The following is a 24056-nucleotide window of genomic DNA, read 5'->3' as shown; positions in this document are numbered from 1 at the left end:
GAGATTATATAAAAAAGGTCAAATATCAGCAAATATATTTAAGAAGGAAAATTATTAGATGATTCTATGAGCATACTTATAGGCAAACTCTGTGTGTGCTGACATACTTATGTGTATAGTCCAGAGATATTAAACAGGAAAAGAGATAAATGTGATACTCTCAATTAATCAGTCAAACATTTATTATTCACTCACAATGTACCAGGAACTGTGCTAGATTCTGGGGATATGTTTATAAAAGCAAGGCAATGGATAGAGTTATCTACTGAATCTACAATATTTGCTATCCCTTTCATTAATTTGCACTCCAGAAAGTCATTTTTATTGAAAAAATAATGGCGCCTTGACTATGGTCTTGAATCCTGGTTGCTTATTTTTTTCCAGGCCCTTTGACACACTGTGACTAGCTTTCTGCTAGAAATAGCATCAGTCCTCATGGATTTAATTATCATTTGCATACAAATGGTTCTCAAATCTATATATCCAGGTGCATTTTTTTCCTCCTAAATTTTGGTTCCATATCACTAACAACTCCTTAGGTATTCCTTATCAGATGCACCATAAACAGTAAACTCAACATGTTCAAAATAAAATAATATTTTTTTTAAAAAATTCTCCTTTTTTTCCTTGTTTTTTCTAAGAGCACCAGCACATTTTTAGTCACCCATTTGTATAACTTCTAAGTCATCTTCAACAATTCCTATCCATTCAACTGCTAAATCTTGCACATTTTAAATCTTGCAAAATCCATCCTTAAAGTGTGCAATCTTTACTTCATTCATGTGACCATCATCCTATTTCAGGCACCTCTTTCCTAACCTATTAAAATAGCTTCCTAATCTACCAAATCTCTTCACTCTCCAATCCATAGTCTACACAGCAAAGAGATTCCCCCAAAGCATAGGTCTGATCTCTTCTGCTTAAGAAGTTCTAATTGACTCCCTTTGACTCACAAATGACTCCCGTCATATGACTCTGACCTACCTTTCCAGATTTACTCTGTATAATATTCTTCACACAACCTAATGTTTAATCAAAGGGTCTCCTTTCTTTCTGCTACATATGACATTCCATCTTGTGTTTCCATTCCTTTGTATCAGTTGTCCTCCTTTTGTAGAATAATACATTCTCTCTTTACTTTTTTCCTCAGAAAGAAAATAATATATAAGCTATATACTACTATATATATACTATATGAAATATGCATTATGTATGTTAAATGCATATGTGTTTGCATGAATATGTATAATGTGTGTTTTTATGTACATATAAAATAGGAAAAAGTATAGCAATAAATGCACTCAATAATTCAAAGAAGAGAAAACCAAAAAAGGGATTAGTAATAAAATCCATGCTCTAATAGATTCAGTTCATGGATACAGTTCAGAAATGCACACACTAAAAATGAAGAGCAAGATAAATTGGGTTGCTAATGGTAGCAGTCTTTGAAACCGTTACCACTATGTGGCTCAGAAGAGATAGGCTAGGTATTCTAAAAAGCATTAGTGATAATATAATTATGTGAAGAAATCAGGAAAACAAGAATTGGGAATCTTTTGCACTACTCTTGGCTCCCAAAGTAAATATGTTGCTTTTGAGCTATTTCAGTAGTGTTCAATTCTCCATAACTCCATTTGGATTTTCTTGGCAAAGATGCTAGAATAATTTGTTATTTCCTTCTCCAGCTCATTTTATGGATGAGGAAACTGAGGCAAACAGTAAAGAGACTTGCCCCAAGTCACACAGCTAGTAAGTATTTGAGGTCAGATTTAAATTCAGGTCCTTCTGACTCCAGGGCCATTCTATTCACTTTACCATCAAGTTGTCATATACACACACATACCTATACATATATATATATATATATATATATGTATATATATAGATACTCATACATATTAATATACATATATATGTGTATGTACACATGTATCTATGTGTATATGACATCTCTGTCAGATTTTCCAGGGACACTGCTGTAACATCAGTGAGAAGATATAACATCCTTCACACTTCTGAAGTTTGTGATGCTCTCCTGATAAATGGAGTGAAAGGCGAGTAAGACCAAGACAAAATAATTTCCTCCTCACAAGGTACTTTTTTGCAAAAGGGTTTGGAAACTTGGATGCTTTCTCCTTTCTTGTCCATCTGCTGGCATCATTTTCTATGTAAAAATTTCAGCTCTTAACTATCTTAATATTTTTTAGACCAACCTCAACCTATCTGAATTCTACTCATATGCAGTCACTCCAGTTCATCTGATGGTTCATGAAAGTCTTGCCTCACTTAGATGGAATGTTTTTGATTTTCTAATTGCAATCTTCCTTTTTTACAGTTGTCATCATTGAAGGCTCTTGACCAAATTTTGTTTTATTTATTTATTTTTAATTTATAATAGGTTTCCCCCTTCTTTTTCCCTTGAGACTCTACCCATGTGCTTTTATCTGCAATTAGCAGATTGCTGCCAATATATCCAGTGTAAACATTACTTGTCCCTTAGGTGCTGTCTTCTGAAAACTCTTATGTATTAATCCAATTTCTAGCCACTTCGACCCTTTCCTTTTTCTCTTTTTTTCCCTTTCATCTCATTATTGATTGATTTCATGTTCAATTTACTTGCATAGCTAGTTTCAGTGAAATTTCACCTAAACTATGTGAACTTTTTTTTCTTTTTTATTGGAGATAACTATTTACAATCAGTTCTGCTATGAAAGCTTTTGGAAATCAGAATTTATTACAACTTTACAGATATATTAGGGAAAATGGTGAGCATAACTTGAATTATTGTTTACTTCTATGAGATTTCTTCCTAAGAACGGTGAGAAAACTTGGAAAATTTTAGCACTTCAGAGTAATTCACAAGTGGCAACTGCAGGTCTTTGTCAGTATAAAGTATCATATTTATTATATTTTATACTGACACTGCCATGTAAGGATAAGGACTGGTCCACACATATCCTTTTCCCTTTCACAGTAGCCTCCAGGGCAGAATGTGGATGTGTTTAGGGCCCTGGTTGAGCCAGGGAACCTAACTGTGAATTATTGTAATATTTAAATACTTCAAAATCATTTAAGATGTATAAAATTGTACTGGCATTTTCATTAGGTTTCTATCTTTTTATGGAATACTAATGAAATTTTTTGATCCTCATGTCACAACTTCATGTTCTCCCTAAACTCCCTGGTTTTTATTGAGTGATTTGGTACAGTCTATGCTTTTTTGGGGGGGGAATGCATAGATTGAGAAGTGGTTGTAAAACTCACAAAATATTGTGGAGGTGGAGAAAAAAACTGATGATAAATTGTGATGAATAAATAGTTCCACTGGAGAACTCTTCTCCAAAAAGAAAAGTCAATGAGTTATCCTTAGCTACACCCTTCTCTCCCTCCCAAACATTTCCATCAACAAGTCTACTTTGCTTAAACTCCTAGCTTAAACAAGATAGGCTACCTCTTGGAATTGGCTGAGAGATAAAGTAGAATCCACTTGTAAAGCTCTTTGTTAAGCAGATAATGGCTATGTAAATAGTCACTTAATCAGCAAAGCTCTATAAAAGCTTTGTACTCAGCTTGGTGCTTAGGGGAAAATCCAGAAATAAATAAAATACTTAAATTCTGTCCCTAATTTTGTCCCTTAGTGAAGGATTTTAAATCTTACATCTCTTCTTCCCCACGCATGCTATTTATAAGGTATGTTAATTAACAGTTTTATTTAATGATTTATGAAAACTATTAGATCTCAAAATATTTTGTAGTTTCATCAATACTTATGGCAACGTTGTCCTTTAGAGGCAATTTATTAATATTGGACAATGTCAATACATTAATATTGAACAGAAGAGTTTCTGAATAGTCACATTCACGAGGTCATTAACATTCATCTATACTCATTTCTTTTTCTATCTTTATCTATATCTTACCCCACTGTCAGCCAGAAAGGTAGTTAAATATTACAAATTGCTCCCTAGTTCCACTGAGAAAATTGAAACTTGATTTTTTTCTCATGAAAGAGTCCTGTTCCTTCATTTCTCAAGTCAATTACCAGACCTTCTCCCATCAAAAAAAGGCTTATTCAAACATCAAAAGGTAAAATTATGAAGTAAATTTTAGTCATTCTAACAAAGAAAACCCCAGTAATTTTCCCATTTTTGCTACTGTTGGCTCACATATATTTGTTACTATCTTGTTTGTATCAAGAAAGGACATCCTTTTCTCAGAAAATATTAAACAATTTAAACAATTTAAATGTTTGTAAATATGAAAAGCTGGTTTTTAAAACAATGAATGATTGACTCCTGAGGATAATAATAATAATAACTAACACTTATATAGTGCTTCAGAGTTTGAAAAGCATTTTACTTATTTTTAATATCTTATTCTCACAACAATCCTTTAACCCTTAGATGCTGTTATTATCCTCACTTTACAGATGAGAAAGCTGAGATTTGGGGATTCTAAGAGATTTACCAAAAGGCTGCTAGTAAATGGAGGGGAGAATTTGAACTCAGGTCTTCCCAACCCCATGTTCTATGTCTGTCTTATACATTACCTAGTTGTCTCTCAATAATTAAATAGTCTAACCAATTTAAAATTCACTTTAAAAAGTTTAGCTATCTTCTCTAAAGAATTATAAACATATCAAACATAGGAGATCCCTATAAATCACTAGTAATAAGAGAAATGAAAATCAAAACATCTTTGAAGTTGCACTTCACACCTAGAAAATAGAGAAAGATGACAACAGATGGAAATAGTCAAAGTGAAGGGGCTGTGGAAAGACAAACACACTATTACACTGTTGAAACTGTGAATTTTTCCAACCATTATGGAAAACAATTTGAAATCATGCTAAGGAAAAAAACTGACAAAGACTTCAGTCCTTTAGAGCTAGATATCCCACTGCCAGTTAGATATTCCTAGGTGGCAAAGAGCAGAAAGATTTCAGATAGATAGATTATAGACAAAAAGTCAGACAGACAGACAGATGATAGATTTAGAAAGCGACAGGAAAGATGCAGTATATTTTAGATGTCTTTTTTTGTCATTAAAAAAATTAGAGAAAACTAAATGCCCTTAAATGATTTAATAGATGTGGTATTTAAATAAATAAAATATTATTGCACTCAGGAACAGTAATATGAGAATGCATATGAAAAAATTATTTAAAAATCTGATGGTCTTTTCTTAATGCTACTGATTCTAAATCTATCTGCTGCATTTGACACAGAATTGAAGGGTATCTCTTGTGTACAATCTCTGTTGATCTGAGTTTTGATACACTTTTGTCTGTCTTTTAACCAATCTATCAGTTTCTTTGAAAGTTTATCATTTACAGCACTCTCATAATGTCATTGATCATTATTTGATCACTACCAACAACAACAACAATTGAGTCAAATAGGTTAAGTGACTTTCCCAGGATCACCCAGCTAGTAAGGTCAGATTTAAACTCATGAAGATTCAAGATTCCAGACTTGTGCCACTGCACTACCCCACTGTCAGTAACAGCACTAGTGGCTTCTTATTGCTGCTAGGATGAAATATAACCTTTTCTTTGCAGCTTTGAGAGCCTTAAAAAATTCCATCTTCAACCTAGTTTTCCAGCCACACTGAACTTTTCTTCACCATCTTGCACTCTGTTATCCAGCCAGACTGTGTCCTCTCATATGATATTCCCATCTTCCGTCTCTGTGCCTTTGCAATGGCCAGTCCACATACCTAGAATTAAGTGGCTATGTTCTAGTCATTTTGCTAAGTCCAAGGAGACAGAAATAATCAAAAGTCTGTCTCTGTCTTCAAGAAGCTCACAACCTAATGGGGGAGACAATAAACAAAAATTTATATACATAAACATACACATATATATGTACATATATCTATGTGTAAATGCATGTATATATATACAAATTCACATATATAAATATCAAATTATATTTATGATAAATAGGAAATAATTGATAGAAGGAAGGCAATAGCATTAAAAGAGAATGGTAAAAAGATGGAATTTTAGTTGGAACTTCTGTAGGCAGAGCAGGGAGGGGAAGTATTTCAGGAAAGGGGGGACAGGCAGAGAAAAATATCTGGAGCCAAAAGAGAGCATCTTGGAAAAAAGCCTGACCAATTTAAAATTTAAAATTAAGTTGTTAAAATGCTTGTTGTGTCAACATAAGGAATATAATTTATCACTTCTGACCAAAAAAAAGTTGTACAAGATTTCTTTGTCATTAAGTTCAAAAACAGCAAGAAGGCTAGTGTCACTAGATCTAAGGGTACATGTCTGAGGGAGATGTGAGAAGAGTAGAAAGTTAGGAGGGGGGTGGAGTTATGAATGCCAAACAGAGAATTTTGTATTTGATCCTGGAGTCAAATGGGGAGTCACTGGAGTTTAGTGAGGGCAGAGGAGTGATAAGAATATGCCTACAATTTAGAAAAATCCCTTTAGTATCAAATGGAAGATTGATTGGAATGATTTGTAATTTCTATCTTTGTTGCTTGTGGAAAACAGACTTTGAATTTTTTCTCATTTTTTTTCATATTATAGCAAACCAGTTTTAATAACATAATAGAAGATCAGCCTGATGGTTGATTAAATAAAGATGTTTGTTGAATAAACAATAGTGTATACTTCAAAATATAACTACTCTTTGTGAGAAAGGTCTATTTGAGCTTGGTTAGTGTCTATGATAGGTCTTAGTCCCTATTTCTAGGATAGAACTAGTTACATAAGCACTTTTATGCTTTTGAAAGGCTGTTGTTTGAAAGAAAAATTTGTCTCTGACTTCTGAGGATATAACCAAATATAACGGGTGAATGTTACAAAGAAGCAAAACTAGGCTTGATTTAATGAAAATTTACTTATACTTAAAGATATTAAAAATCTGCCTTACAAGGTTATAGATTCTCCCTCATTGAAAGTCTTCAAAAGAAAAATTGATGAACACTTGATGAGTATGTTCTAGAAAGGATTCTTTTATTTTTCCTTACGGGGTAGGATTTGGGGAAAAGTTGCTTAGGTGCTTTCACTAATTCTAAAATTCTGCAATTCTCTGAAAACAAAAATGATATATTCATGAACATACATACATATGTACATATATACATAAATACACACAGATGCACAAATATGTTATATATATATATATATACTCACTTCACTAAAAATGATGATGACTAAGAAGACAATTTATAGCTATCCTTGCAGCTCACTAAGTCCAAATAACAATATAAAAATGATATATTGTGGCATTATTATAACTGTGGTGCTTGACAGCCTTCTCAAGGTCTACTCTAGAGAGTTATTCTGACATTATGCATTACTCTTAGCTTGTGTGGCCCTTTTCTAGTCAAAATAGCTGTTCTTGCTTACTCCTTCAGTCTTCCTTTAGGGAAAGGCACAATTTGGTATGCATGATTTTTTAAAGTGGAGTATTCATAAACCAGATTTACCAGAAGCTGAAAAAGCAGGTGGTGGCTAACCACAAAATTATTTCCACACATGTGAAACTCTAAGCTGTTAAAATGTTTGGTGTGTCAACATAAGGAATATAATTTCTCACTTCTGACCAAAATAAAAAAGAAAGTTGTACAAGATTTCTTTGTCATTAAGTTCAAAAACATTCCCTTTCCCCCCAGATGTATTATAAAATGCTACTATAAAAGGATAAAAAGAAAGTTAGCAGATGGTAATAAGGACATTATTAGTATCCTTTGACAACAGTCTTATTGAATACTTATACAAGATTTGCTTATGATTTGTTGCATTTTACTAGTTTCTAGATTTCCAGTGCTATTAAGATAGGAAATCTGATAAGAATTTGAGAATTTTCACTAAAGTATTATGCTAAAGCAAGTAGAACTTTTATTTACTAAAAAAATACTCTTTTGGTATACTTGCTTTCTTCTCTAGCTGAGCAAAGAAGATTAGAAAGCATTAAATATACCACTGGGGGTGGTAACAAGGATAAGAAATAATTGATGGACAGCACAATTGGTACACTGGTATTTGCAAATTGTTCAGAGATTTAGAAGATACCTACACCATGGGGTCTACTCCCTGTGGAGAATTTATGGGAGAATATGGGCAAGTTGTACAGTAAGAGAACTCTGTATAGCAATTAAAGTTTTTAAATACTTGACAGTTATAACTCCTGCAAGTTTTATAAAATGTAAATACAACATTTAAAACATGTGTAAACACATTATATATTTAAAAGCAAAAGAGAATATTCTAAATTGTAGCCTCTATTCTCAATTTCTTTTATTATTATTTATTTTATCAATCATGCCAAAACATTTCATGAGCCCATTTGAGGTTTTATTGACAAAAGAGTGGTGTACCAGTTTTCTCTCCAGTTCTTTTTGCAAATGAGAAAATCGAGGTAAATGGGGTTAAGTGACTTGCCCACAGTAACACAGCTAATAAGTGTCTGAATCTGGATTTGAACTCAGGTCCTCCTGAATTCAGACCTGACATTTTATGCATTGCATTACCTAGCTACCTAAATTCAGAAACATTAAAATCCTCTTAAAATGTCACTGATATGTCATAGTTATTATCTCTCAAAATATATCTCCATTTGAAAAGACCACCCATTAAGATAAGTAATCCAACATATTACCTCATTCCTATTTGATTACAAAAAAGAATGGCATCAGTTTGGTTCTCAGTTGTAGAAGCTTGATAATACAGAGAAAAGGCAGGAATTCCTCAGAGTGTTTGCTAGAGCAGCAAGCAGAGACTTAAAAAGAAACTGTTTAGAGAGGTTTGGAGGGAGGAGGGAAGGAGTAAATTCACATCATTTAAATCATTTAAAATTGAACTAGACAAAACACTTAAGGATTTTGTATAGGAAGTAGCCAAGTCTGAATCTCTGGAGATCAGACAAAATGACTTAAGTGGTCTTTCCATTTCTCATTTACATGATTATACAATTTGTTATTTGGATTTTTTTTAACTCACATTTCTAACAGGGGAATCAGTTGGTGGCAACTAGAATGGTGACTTTGCTATGAATGTGAACACCTGTATTCAAGAAACTAGACTGACAATCAATTAATTTCAAATAAGTCAAAAGCTGTCAGATGGTAACAATTTTTAATCATTTCTAACCTGAGTTTTATTCAAACAAGTGACATGGGATTTAAAAAAAAAGGTCTCAATCTGTTTTAGAAAATCTGGAAGACATTGAAAGTCTGTTATAGAAATAGTTGCAGTTATTTACATTCTTAAATTTTGTTGCCTTTCTGAATTTTTTTTCTGATTTTTTGAGCTATGTGAAATCAATGATTACTTAAAAACTGAATTTGGAATGCTTTTTTCTGTAAATGTAATGTAGTACTGTTTTGACTTTAAAATAGTAAAAATTATTTTTAATTAAATTGTTAGACAATATGCTTTGAAATGAAGATGATATCTTTGAATCTACAAGAGAGCAAAAAAAAGACTTAAATTTTTTTATGTCAAATGAGATGCTAACTTTTCTTTTGTAGAAAAGATCATGTAATTTTCAAAATACAAGGTATCTATATCCATACTTCATGCTCAATGCCATTAAAGTAGAGGAAGTTTCAAAAATCTCAAGCTTCAAAATTGATTTTTCCCTGGTAAAGATTTTTCATTTCTATGGGAAAATGGATAATGAAATAATGTATGTCAGTGAATATAAAATTAAATGACATAGCTATCACTATCAAATAATAGATATTATTTCACTCAATTGTCAGATGGATAGAAAATAAACTGGCAACAGTGAATAAAAGATTATTGTGATGGGGGGAATAATCAAAAGTTTGTAGATTAGATTGGGCCAGCTACTTTGTAGAGAGGATGAGAAAACTAGTTTAGTGGAAGCAAGAGTTTTGCTTACGGAAATGGTGGGAGATGAGTCTGGAAACATATGGACATTGTGAAGATCCTGAAATGACATGTAAAAAATTTTAATGTTTATATTGTGAGCAAGGACATTCAAAATTGTTGATCAAGGGATTAAAATGATAAAATTGGTATTTTAGGAAAATGCATCTATAGGATTGATTGAAAACAGGTATATTGTTAGGAGTTTTCTGCAGGAATCTGTTCATGATGTGATGAGAACCAGGACTATAGTGTTAGCAGGGGGGATTGGAAAGGACAAGACATATGTGAAAACCATTTTCAAGGAACAATTGCAGGATATGGTAACTGAGTATAAGGTTTAAAGAAACCGAAGAATCAGAAGATTCTAGAATCAAGATCTTTAGAAAGCAAGCAATTTTTTCCCAATGAAAACTTTGAGCAAGAAAATCTAGATACTGCTTCTCTTTGAAAGCCTGCTCATTTCCACAGTTTCTAGATTTTGTCTACACAGTAGAATAAATAACTACTCAAATTGTAGTTTAAAAAAAAATACTGCTCAGCACCCAGTACAAGTTTTCATGAAAGAATGAGCATTCCTATTGTTAGTGTGGTCTTCTTAGATGATTATTTATACATTAACAAGGGAGTTATACTGGATGATATATCTTGTCTCTTCATTTTTGACTTTTTAAATTTTGACTCCAAGCCAGTTGCTTAAATGTAGCATTTTTTGTGAATATGACATTCAAAACTGAACTAAAAAAACATATTTAACAAATATAAATATATCTACAGATATACATATATGTATATATTTTATATATAAATATATAGATATATATGTAACATATATATATTTATATATATATGTTTATATGGGCATATGGCAGGAAGGGAATAATGTTAAATACTATATTTTTATAGCTCTGACACCAGTTCCATTGTATAACAATTCTATTGTCACACCTGTAAATCAGAGACAATCATGTGCAAATTGCAGATCAAATTAGGGAGTTGAGTCCAGAAGGAAGAAAAATGTCATTTGGACTTCTTTAATATGACTAAGTTTATGGACATTGTGGAGTCAGTTAAAAAGGAAGATAGACCTTTAGGATATCTTAAAAAGAACTCCATTGTTCCTCACTTCAAAAATACAGAATATTTTAGGTCTGTTATATAGACACATTAAATGTAACATGGCATAATATTGTGATAGTTGCCTTAGGATGAGAAATATGAGGGTTCAATGCCTGCATCTTCCAACTATTATCTGTTACTTGTCAAATAACTTTTCAAATAACTCTAGACAATTCATTTATCTATAGGTTTTAAAGAGAAGGTTTAAACCTGCAAGTTTAGCAAATTCATTTAAGAGTTCCCTATGCTAATGATGCCACAGGGTGTGTAAGAGCAACTTTAGAAAAAACTGAGATGTTTTCTTAGTCATGTTTGCTGACCTAATTGTGCAATCTTCTTGTGGAAAAAGAAAAAAAAAATCAGTAAATAATACATATTGGAGATATGAAAAGAAAACCAGTGTCTTGTGAATGTGTTCTCGTGTGATCTAATATTAAGAGTATTAAAGTCGGTTTGTACCATGTGAATATGGTTAGAGGGGATGGAAATTAAAAGGGTACTGGAACAAAACTGTTCCAGTAAATGCTGTGGGGGAAAATATTAAAGATTTGTCTTTATTAGCTAAGAGTCTATTGAATTTTCCATTTCACCCAGAATTTCCATATCAATTTCAGTTGAGACTTTCTTCTTTGTTTTATTGGCAGCCACAATATTAGAATGATAAGAATCATAAATGCTATGCTTGATTATACTCTTTCTATAACAGAACCAAAGAAAGATGTCTCTTCTTCAATAGTATAACAAAAAATCAAATTACTTTCTCCCTCTCTCTCTCATTGCATACATATTTGCATAACAACACATATATGAACATGCATAAACATATATGTACTCATATAGATATATATCTGTACATGCATCTGTGGGCTTGTGTATAACATGTACATATAAGTATATGTCTAAATGTATGTATATAAACATGCCTATACCAGGAAAGTCTGTGTTGCTTAGATGATATGTTGGACAAACCTTAAAGTATTAGATCAATGCCAACTGTTACTATGGTTGTTGTAGTTGCATATTGCTTAGTTTCCTAATAACTACTGGCAATCTGATTTAATGTCCACTATCAACTAATTTTGACAAATATAGAGAATGTCCTTTTTGGTTCTTTTACTTGTGTTTAGAATATTAGGTGAAGAATCAGGAGAGCAGTCTAATCCTATAACTTTTAGAAATTGCAGGATTTTTGTAGGATTGCAATGGATAGAGGTACTAGATCTGGATTCAAAAAAATCTGAGTTCAAATACAGCCTTGGACACTTAGTAACTGTGTGATCTTGAGCAAGTCACTTAAACTGTTACTTTCAGATCTCTACCATGGAAAATAGGTTTAATAATTGCAACTACCTTCCATAAATATTATGAGGATAAAATGAGATACTATTTGTAAAGTACTTAGCACAATGTCTTTTGCTTAATAAATCTACCTTTTTACCTTCTTATCTCACTTCTTCCTTTATCTTCCTTTTCCCCCCACTCCTTCTTTCCTTCTTTCCTTTCCTCCCTACTTCCCTTCCTTTCTTCCCTTCTTCCTTTTTATGCTTCCCTCCTTCCTTCCTCCCTGACTTTGCATAGGTCTCTGTAATGTTTGTTTTGTCAATCCATCTATTTGATTTTCATTAGTAAAGCTATATTAGGAGTCAATATATGCTATATGAACAAAAGTTCTTCTAGTCACAAATTTTGCAACTAAGGGGCAGCTAGGTGACACAGGGGATAGAGCACCAGTCCTGGAGTCAGGGAGACCTGAGTTCAAGTTTGACCTCAGACACTTAATAATTTCTTAGCTGTTTGATCTTGGGCAAGTCACTTAATCCCATTGCTTTAAATAAATAAAATTTAAAAAATTAATTGCAACTAAATGATTTTCCAAAACAGCATTGACACTGAAGATTAGTCTTTTAGCTTGTAATAAGATAACACATTTCATTTAAAACATTCTAAAATTGGGGCAGCTAAGTGATGCAGTGGATAAAGCACTGGCCCTGGAGTCAGTCTCAGACATTTATTAATTGCCTAGCTGTGTGACCATGGGCAAGTCACTTAACCCCATTGCACCTTAAATAAATTTTTAAAAAAGAAATTTGATTAAAAAAAATTCTAAAATTCCAAACTCATCTATAGTAAATGATTTCCCATTATATATTTATAGTTATCAAAAGTGTCCACATGTAACAAGATTCATAAATTGATTCTCTAAGTATAGGGAATATTGATAAAATGAGGATAAAAGAACATTTATTTTGATGATAATTAGATGAATACTTATCAAGAATTTATTTAATCACGATTTTATAGAAGGTTTTTTGAGAGATATAAAAGAAGCAAATCCTGCACTAATAAAAGAGATTATAATTTTGTTGGATAAATGTAAAATAAATAAATGAAAGAGGGAAAAAACAGATAGAGAGAGACATATAAATAGTAACTGTGACAGACTAACAGATAGAGAGAGAGGGGGTACTAGTGGTATATCAGATTTATATACACTTTAAAACTTACACAAAAATAAAAAAATGACGAGATAAAGATTAAACCAATTGAATGGGGAAACAATGTATGCAACAAAAAGCCATTAGACTGTATTTTGTATGTGATACATGTCTTCAGAACTGTACTTTAGGAAAATTTCTTTATCAAGATTACAGAGCATCATTTGGAATGGAACCAGAATTGGAACAGGGAGGTTCATTAGGGAGCTATTAAAATAGATCTGAATAGTGGTGAGGTATTGAGCTATGGGAGTTGTTGTATGAATAGTGGGGACAGATATGGGAAAGTTGGTGACTGTACTGAAAGATATACCAACTCATTGGAAATATGGACATGGTATGAGGGGTAACTTTAGTGACTTAAAGGATAAAATTGTCCTCAGCAATAATTGGGGAATCTGGAAGATGTTGGAGAGAAATTTGGGGAGAAAGATAATAGAATAATTCCTCTTTGCCCTATCCTAATGAGTACATGTTTGCTAATTATATATAACTCATTCTATCCCACTCATTCTGAAAAGGAGGATGTAATGCTAGTCAGGTGCAGAATCTGACCAACTAGGAGTAACTTCCATAAATACAAGCTGTCCTTAAAGGCAGGAAATGGGTCAGACGTTTCCAGTAGCATTTCCACATCTACTAAGTATAGCAGGTATAGTAGGTTATTACTTCTCTAAGCTAGCTGTTGAACAAAACAGAAGAAAAAGGAAAGGGAGTGAGAAAATATAGAAATTCTGAGAGTTGATGATGGAGTGATAGACAAGCCCCCAAATTGACTATCACAGTGATGGTAGAATGTGGCCTCCCTTTCTTTTCACTGATTGGTTGATCATTCTACCAAAGAGTCATGCCTTGACTTATCATGTGTTACTATATCTCTTCCCCCATTATAGGCACAAACATCTATGTGCCCTCAACTTTGAAAATTACTCAGCTACAAGATAAAATTAAGTGTATGATTTCATATAGCAATATACTCCATGACAATAAGGCTCAAAGAAAGAAAGAAACCTTTAGTGTTTCCAACTAGACTTTAGATTTTATTTTTAAAACTTATTAGGAAAATATCATTCTTCAATTGGATCTTGAAGATAGTGATCATTTATTGAAAAACAAATGAAAGGATTATGTAGGGGGAAAGATCATAATGAAAGGTGCAGAACTGGAAAGGATAATATATGAACTGGATTGATAGAGAGATTTGTTAACAAACATAAAGGTGATATTTAGACATTATTGTTGTTTGTCCTTTGTTCTCAAAGAGCATGATATCAGGGAGGTGATTCCATGATATTCAAGTATATTGGATTTAAGTGAGGGAGTGCTGTGCAAAGTCACCAGCCTCATTTTCTCCTCTGCAATCAACTGAGTTCAGTGACAAACTATAGATCAGTATGACTGGAGATGACCCTGGATATAGTGGAAGACAGAAAATATTAGATACATAAGATTTTGGTAGTTGATGAAAATTCTCGAATATTTTGTATATAAGAATATGATTGATCAAGGGAATAGCAAAATTAAGCTATTATCTAAATGTCTGGATAATTACCCCTACCCACTCCTCTTTAAAAACCCAGATAATATCCTTTCTCAATATCAGTTTTCTTTGACTCAGTGATAAAATCTTCTGGCATTCATTCATGATCAGAGTATCAAAGATTTAAAGCTAGAAGATACCTGAGATATCAACTAAGCCCAGCCCTCTCATTTTTGGATAAGGAAATTGGGGTCTAGAGAAAATAAATTGACTTACCCAACATCATACCAGAAATAAGGGAAGTATTGAGATTCAAATGTCCATTTTATAACAACAAATCCAAAGTGTCATAGGTAATCTGGATCCTTGGCTTTGTTTATTAAAGGATAGTGACATGGAGAGAAACTGTGTAAATAGAAAAATCTGAGACCTGGAGAAATTATTGCACTGACACTCCCAAGAAAAGTTAACATCTGCAGTTGTGTGCAAGAAGAATAAGCCTCAGAAAATATTTAAATCAGTTTCCAGGAACAGATTTTTGCAAGCTGCAGGTGGTACTGAGGTGCAAGTCAGACTGAGATGTCAATCATGTACTGAATTAGTAGGTCTGGATATGTTTGTATCACTTGTCCCCTTCCCATTTATGTTGATGGTAGTTCCCTCTCTTCTAAAAGAGGACTGTTGTTTGAGTTTTGATTGTCTCAGGGGAATGTAAATAGCAATTGTTTCTGTTTGGCCAGAAACCATGATGATCTTCTTCTCCTAGATTAATTTTTTTAGGAGAACAAAGTAAAAGAGACCATTCTGTCCTATTTCTTACCTAACCCTCATCATTGAAGTGTTGTTGCCTCAGTCAAACAGACCTGTTAAAGACCTTAGCTTCAAAAGGCCAGTGTTTCCCACTGTATCCAGTGCCATCTCCTAGTCATCCTGATCCATGTCCAGCTATTGGACCCAGATGGCTCTGGAGGAGAAAGTAAAGTTGAGGCTGGTGACTTTGCACAGTCCTCCCTCATTCAAATCCAGTTCAGTTGCTTGTCACCTCCCTAATGCTATGCTCCTCTTCAAGAAAGAAAGACACAGGGTGGAGCCAAGATGGTGGCATGGAGGTAGGAATTCTAAGAAGCTTTCTTCCAGAATCCAGTACCTTAAAAGTATGACTTTAATGGTATTTGAGAGTGGCAAAACCCACAGAATGATCAAATGAAACAATTTCCCAGCCCAAGACAATTTGGAAGATCTGCGGGAAGGCTCTGTTCCACCAGGGTTGGAAGGGGCAACAACGCAGCTCTGCCATAGCAAACTAGCCTTCTGGGAGCACCCCATGGGCACTTGGATCCCTGGGGACACCTGGGAAGAGGGAATAGGAGTGGTTTCCAGACCTCACAACCCAGGGATCACCAAGGACATCTTGGAAGGTCAGTGGGAAAACTGCCACATCAGAGTGAGTGAGCATGGAGCCCTGGCCAGTGCAGCCCCAGCCAGAACCAGAAGCAGGCCTGCAGAGCCAGCCAGCAGGGAGCCACCTGGCAGCTGCTTCCAGAGCACTCACTCCACAGATGGTAAGAGGGGAGATTGTCCATGTCTCTCATATCCCTGGAATAAGACTCTGCTGCTTTGTCCATGCTCAGATCTAGGTCACAGTCTAGGGGCCCATACTGCCATAGCAAAACAAGGACCTTCCTCACAGTTCCAGAGCTTGTGATCATCCACAGACCAGAGCACAGGCCAGGAGAGAGCAGTCAGAATCTCTCATAAGACCTTGAAGGAATTGAAGTGTGTGTGTGTGGGGGGGGGGGAGGTTGTCCCCAAAACACTCGAAACCTTGGATAGTTCATTTAAACCTGGTCATAACCTGGGGAAATGAGTATATAACATAAAAAAAAGAATCTTGTCATAGACAATTATTTTGGTCCTATGGAGGATCAAAACACACAGTCAGAAGATGTCAAAGTCAAAGCTTCTGTATCCAAAGACACCAAGAAAAATAGAAGTTGGTTTCAGGCTGTAGAAGAGCTCAAAAAAAATTTTGAAAATCAAGTAAAGAAGATAGAAGAAAAATTGGGAAGAGAACTGAGAGTATTGCACAAAAATCATGAAAACCAAATCAGTAGCTTGATAAAGGAGATATAAAAAAATGGGAAAAAAAGAACATGTTTAAAACCAATTTAGGTCAAATGGAAAAAGCAGTGCAAAAGGTCAAAGAGGAGAATATCTTAAAAAGTAGAATTGGCCTGATGGAAAAGGATATTTAAAAGCTCTCTGAAGAAAACAACTCCTTCAAATGTATAATGGAGCTAAAAGAAGCTGATGATTTTGTGAGGAATCAAGAAACAATAAAACAAGATTAAAAGAATGAAAAACTAGAAGAAAATATGAAATATCTCACTGTAAAACAGATCCAGAAGAGATAATTTAAAAATTAAAGGGTTATCTGAAAGTCATGACCAAGAAAAGAGCCTAGACTTCCTTTTTAAAAGAATTTCTCCAGGAAAATTGATATTCTAGAAGCATAGGGTAAAATAGAAATTGAGGGAATCTACCGATCACCTCCTTAAAGAGATTCCCCCTAAAAACACTCAGGAATATTATTGCCAAATTCCAGAACTCCCAAATCAAAGAAAAAATTTTATAAGCAGCCAGAAAGAAACAATTTGACTACCATGGTGCTACAGTCAGGATTATACAGTATTTAGCGGTGTCTACATTAAGGACTCGTAGAGCTTGGAATATGATATTCCAGGAGACAAAAGAACTTAGATTACAACCAAGAATCAACTATTCAGCAAAAACTGAATATCCTCTTTCAGAAGAAAAGATGAACACTCAATGAAAAGGGGGAATTTCAAACTTTCCTGTTGAAAGGACCAGAATTGAAAAGAAAGTTTGATCTCCAAGTACAAAACTCATAGGTAAAGCATAGAGAGAGTGGAGAGAAGGACAAATGACAAAGGATTTAATGATGTTAAATTGCTTGTATTCCTACATTGGAAGATACTAATGACTCATATGAACTTTCTCATTTATTAGAGCAGTTAGCAAGAACATTTATAAATGAGGTACTGGAAGAAGCTAAATATGAAGGTATTACAAAGATGGAGTCAATGGTGCAAAAGGAATGTAGTGGGAGAAAGGGAAAGGAGAAGTGAAATGGGCTAAGAAATTTCACATCCAAGAAAAAACTTTCCCCCTCACCTTCCCCTCTTCTACTCCAATGGAAATGAGTGAGTATTCATTTTCATTGGAAATGGCTCAGAGAGGAAACAACATGCACACTCAATAGGCTATAGACATCTATCTTACCCTGGAGGAAAAAGGAAAAGAAAAGAATGAGAGAAAGGGACCAGGGAGGGAAGGGGGGGATATAGGTGATAGAAGAGGGAAGATCATGGAAGAGGGTAGTCAGATCCAACATATTTTTTTCTTTTTTTTTTTTTTTTTTGTTTTGGTAAGGTGGTGGGATTCTTTGGCTTGCCTGGGGTCACACAGCTGGGTTTTTATTGGGTGTCAAGCTGTATTTGGGCTAGGATCCTCCTGGTTCCAGGGCTGATGCTCTGTTCTCTGCACCATCTGGCTGTGCACAACACACTTTTGAGGGATGGACAAAGTGAAAGGAGAGAGAGAGAGTGAATAGAATAAATGGGAATGGGGAGAAATAGATGGAAGGAAATGCAGTTAGCAATAACAACTGAGGGAAAAAATACTAAAGTGACTTCTTTGATGGACTTAATGATAAAGAATGTGATTCACCCAAGCACAGTTGATGGTATCTGAACATACTGAAGTGTAATTTTTTTTTGTCTTTTTTTCTCTCACTGTATTTTTGTGGGATTTCTCTGTCTTTGTGGGGGGGGGGGTTATTTTTGATTTTGTAGCAGGACTGCTGTAGAAATGTGCAAATAAATAAATTTAAAACCAAAGGTAGAAACAAAGAAACAAAGAAAAAGGACAAACAGTAACTTCCCTAACTGCTCATTCCATAGAAATGACCCTTTCTTTCCACATAGCACAATATAAAGAGATTGGGAGACTTTTATCAGATTTGAAAAGTTTCCACCATGTGGACATGAGGCCAGATTTTTTTATTTGAATACAATCATCTTTGTGGTTGGTTTTATGTCTCACTTAAGCATAATCTTGACTTAAGTCTTTAGTTAGGCTATATTCAGATAGACTTTTAAGGTGTACTCCCTCAGTATGTGGTAGCTATGACTTTGTTGAGCATGTAGTAAACTCTGAGGGCAAAGAAGCTGAAAAGTAATTGGACATGAGCCTGAAATGCTCTTTTGTTCCTATGTTATTTCATAGAAAGTTCAGGCTAGATTAGAAGTTAGTAAAGTTCAGTTCATCTCTTTTCCAGTTCAACTTTTTTAGAATTACTGTACATTGCTCTCTATGGATTGTTTATCATAGCCAAATCAATTTACCATTTCTTTGGTATAGATTTTGTATAGATAATCTTTGTATAGATTATCCTCAATACTTATATTTCCTCATCTCTGTCTTATGGAATATACCTGGCTTGCTTCAAGACAGCTCAAATGAGAGTTTCTACAAGAAGCTTTTCCTGATTACCCTAATTACATGATAATACTCTCAAGTCAGAAATTAATTCCTGACTTTTGCTTAGTTCCTATTTAACTTTCTCCATGTGTAGACATAGATAGAGAGATAGATAGATGTTCCAATGCAACATAAACCTATTGAAAGCAAGAACTTTAAAAAAAATCTTTATATTTAGTAGATAATATAGATCCTGGCACATAGTAGAAGCTTTTTAAATGCTTGTGGAATGAATAGATGAATAGGTGAATCAGATAGTACATAGACTACATACTTGCTGAGTGATTCTGGACAAGTCTCAACATTATACAGTTGATCAAATTACCTTTCTCAGACTATAAGCAGCAGAGATAGGTACCAACCAGCTTCAGTGGAGGGAGTTTTCTTACTAGAAGTTCACTTCACTAAATAAATCATTGATCTACTTTTTAAAACATGGCTAAAAAATCTTTGAATATACAGATCCATTTCCATTTAGCAATTGAGCATCTACTGTGTGCAAGGAACAGGGTTCCTCCAAGTCTTAAAAAGTCATTCATTGCCAATGGAAATATAGTGAAATAAAATCTCATTTATATATGCACAAAGTAAAAATGGTAGGCAAGCCAAAGAATCCTACTACCATCATACTACTGCTGCTGCTGCTGCTGCTACTAATACTACTACTATTCTTATTTCTATTACTATTACTACTACTACTCTACTACTGCTACAGCTATACTGTGGCTACCAATGTTCTATTTACTTCTATTACTATTATTCCTACTACTATTACTACTACTGCTACTACTACTACTGCTATTGCTGCTATTACTATCATTACTACTATTGCTACTACTACTCTACTACTGCTACATTGACGTTACCAATGTTGCTACTACTTTTATTACTATTACTACTACTATTACTGCTACTTACCACTACTAAAACTACTATTATTACTACTTCTACTAGTACTACAACTACTACTCCTACTGCTCCAACAACAACTACTATTACTATATTACTGCTACTACTACTGCTACTCCAACAACTACTACTACTACTACTACTACTACCCACTACTACTGCTGCTGCTGCTGCTGCTGCTGCTGCTACATTACTACAACTACTACTGCTATTACTAATACCTTATATTCTACTTATGGTTGTCATCTCTCTCTCTTACCAGAGTGTTTGCTTCTTAAAGCTTAAGGCAGGTATTAGATCTTTTGCAACTTTGGTAACTCTAAAAGTACCTTGTGTATAGTAGGTATTCTTAATGTTGGTTCTGCCACAGGTTTGTTAGCTGTGTAAGCATAAACATATCATTAGGCCTATTAGCCTGACTTTTCTCTTCTGTAAAATGGGAGTAATAACAACCATACTATCTCTTTAATCAGTCTGTCATGAAGCTCAAGAAAGGCAGTTTATAAATTGTTATATATACTTTAATGTGCTGTATAAATTTCTGTTATTATTATAATTGTTACTACATGGATAAATGTGCACAAATAAATCTTGTTCCAAGTACATTGACTAGAGAGAAAATGAATATTCAAATTCAGACTCTAGGGTTTAGATGTAGGTTTTATCTGATATATGATAGAAAATGTGTGATCCATGAAAGGTGTTCTTATAAGATTACATTATTAGCATCAGCATTCAGAGTAACACACTTGTCTCTGCCTAAATATAACAGTTATAGTCTCTAAAGTCAAGACAGAACATTGGTGCATATTACTAACAGTAACTATAAAAAATGCAGTAATGCTTTTTGATGTGATTAAAGTAAATGCATTTGATGTCTCTCTGTAGCTATTATAAAGTCTAGAATGGGATTCCAGGAATGGAATGAATCTCATATTTGTGTGAATAATTCCTCAGAATGTATACTGACCCAGTATGGTATTCATTTTCATCTGAGTATGATTTTCCTTCTATCATGTTACTAGATTTATCAGCATATAGTTAAATATGTATAGAATTATCAAATATATTATACATAAATCATGATAGAATATTTTAAAGTATTAAGATCTTTATGTTTGTTTATCTGAACTATAACATATTATTTATTACTGCTATTACATTTCTAAAGCCATAAATATGGGTTTCCTTATTCAAATGTTTATTTTTTCTAAAATAGAATCATTTTTATTATTTCACATGAATTAGAATAGGCTACTGTAAGGTTTGGCAACCTTTCAGAAAAAAATGTGCTAAGTAGTTATTAATCCATACCCTTAACAGTTATGAGCTTCTCATTCATAGCAAGAAGGGGTGAACCTCCTATAGTTCAAGGTGTTAGAGCTCAGCTAAATCCCTGAACAGTGATCTGATTTGAAAGATCCACAGGGAATTCCTAAACAATCCCTCTTAGTAATATTGTGTGTGGAGACTTAGGGAAGGTTTACTGAATGAAGACAGACAATATGCATTAATTTAGTGTCTACTATGTACTAGACCCTGTGTTAAGTACTAGTAATACAAAGGTATACAATTTTTTTTTAATTTTTAAAAATTAAAACTTTCCCTGATCCTAAGGAATTTGTATTGTAATATGGGTTGTCAGTGAGCCCGAAATGTCACTATCAAAAATACTACTCCTAGAATTTTATATCACAAGTTTTCTAGAGGCAACTAAATAGTGCTTGATAAATATATAGTGTCTGTGGATACATGATGGATTGATAGATAGATAGACAGATATCATATCATATATTTATATCTATATTTAGTAGACAGCTATGGACTCAGGAAGTTGAGGGTTCAAATCCTGTCTTGGATACTGACTAGCTATGGGATCCTGAGCAAGTCATTTAACTCATCTCTGATTCAGTTTTCTTTTTTAAAAACATGAGGGTGATCATGAAACCTATCTCACAGGATTATGAGAGGATCAAATAAAATAGCATGTTAAGTGCTTTGCAAATGCTAAAGTGCTAAGAGACTACTATTATTAAAACTTTTAGTACTAAAGCAGTAGCAGAGACTGAGTAACTGAGAAATTAAGAGCAAGAATGAGAAGGAAGTCAATAAAGAGAACTCCAGGAGGAAGGGAATGAAAAAACATGGGAGGGATAAAATAAGTCAAATTACCAAAGACAAACTCTGCCAATTCCCAGTTTTGCCTGGGGTCACTCTTTGTCAACATCAGTTATGCCATGTGTCATTGTTTTTTTGAGCTCCATTCTGACAGAGATCTTTTCAAGACTACATGAGGCGCAATGCTACTTGGGAAAGCTTTTTCTTGCTTTGTTTGGTTTTGAAAAGAAGTTTTCAAACAAAAAAATGTCAGAGGAAGGCTTACTCTTCACTTATTCTCATTCCTGCCATATAACATAAGCTGATTAACACATAGTACACTGAATTTGCAAACACCATCTAGGAGGCTGTCAGAGGCCCTTTAGTTGCTTTTTTCCCCCTTCATTCTTTTCCAATTTCATGATTCCATTTGAGATTTTCTTGGCAAAGATACTGAAATGGCTTGCCATTTCCTGTTCTAGTTCATTTTGTAGATGAAGAAACTGAGGCAAACAGCATTAAATGACTTTCCCAGAGTCATACAACTAGTAAGTCTTAGATCAGGTTCCAACAAAGGAAGATGAGTCTTCCAGTCTCCAGGTCTGGCACTCTATCAACTGTGTCACCTGACATCCATCAGAGACAAAGCTGTTTCTTGTCCTTTGCTCTTCAAAATGACCATGACAACAGAGAGGTGCAAGTGAATTGGATTTAAGTGAAGGAGAACTGTGCAAAAATCACCAAATTCACTTTTTCTTCATAAATCATTTGAGTCCAGTGGTGGCCTGGATGCAGTGGGAGACCTTGGCCTTTTTAAGGTAAAGTCCTAAACCAGCATCAGTTTGATTGAGGCAATATATATTCAGTAATTAAGACTAGTAAGAAATGAGGTAGAGAATAACCAGTTTTACCTTATTAAAAAAATCAGTCTGAGAAGGGAAGATATTTAGGCTCCTGGCCAAAACAGAAATAACTGCTATTTACATTCATTCTGAACCAATTAGGGCCCCAAAATGGTGTTTGGTCTGGAACCTAATGTTGGTCGATGAATGAGAGTCAGTGTGATTTTGATTTAAGGCATGATCCTTAAGAAAGAGATCTAACACATAAACTTCAAGATTTCTTATGAGGTTTCTTTGATCAGAATTTACATTCCTTTGGGCAGTGTATGATAAGCTATATTGACAAAGGAAAGGAAAAGAAAGAAAAAAAGAGTGAAAGCGAGTGAGTGAGAAAGAGGAAAAAGAAAATAGAAGGAAAAAGAAGATGAGGAGAAGAAGAAAGAAGGAAGAAGGAAAAAAAGAAGGAAGAAGATGAAGAAAACCAAAGAAGAAGAAAAGAAAAAGAAAAGAGATGTGCTGTCCAGCTGGCCAACTCTAGTTTGGTTTCTAGTGAGACAGATCCTGCTGTTATTCACAGCTAGAGGCATCAAAAGGGCATTTCTTTTTTGTTAATTGTATTTATTTTATTCTGAACTTAAATTAAACAAGCATTTCTAATAAGATGGAATAAAAACAAAATTGAATATGAAACTTATTAT

The sequence above is a fragment of the Macrotis lagotis genome, chromosome 7 (genome assembly GCF_037893015.1).
Source record: "Macrotis lagotis isolate mMagLag1 chromosome 7, bilby.v1.9.chrom.fasta, whole genome shotgun sequence".
In the NCBI taxonomy this organism is placed as follows: domain Eukaryota; kingdom Metazoa; phylum Chordata; class Mammalia; order Peramelemorphia; family Peramelidae; genus Macrotis; species Macrotis lagotis.
This window is presented reverse-complemented; position numbering follows the sequence as displayed.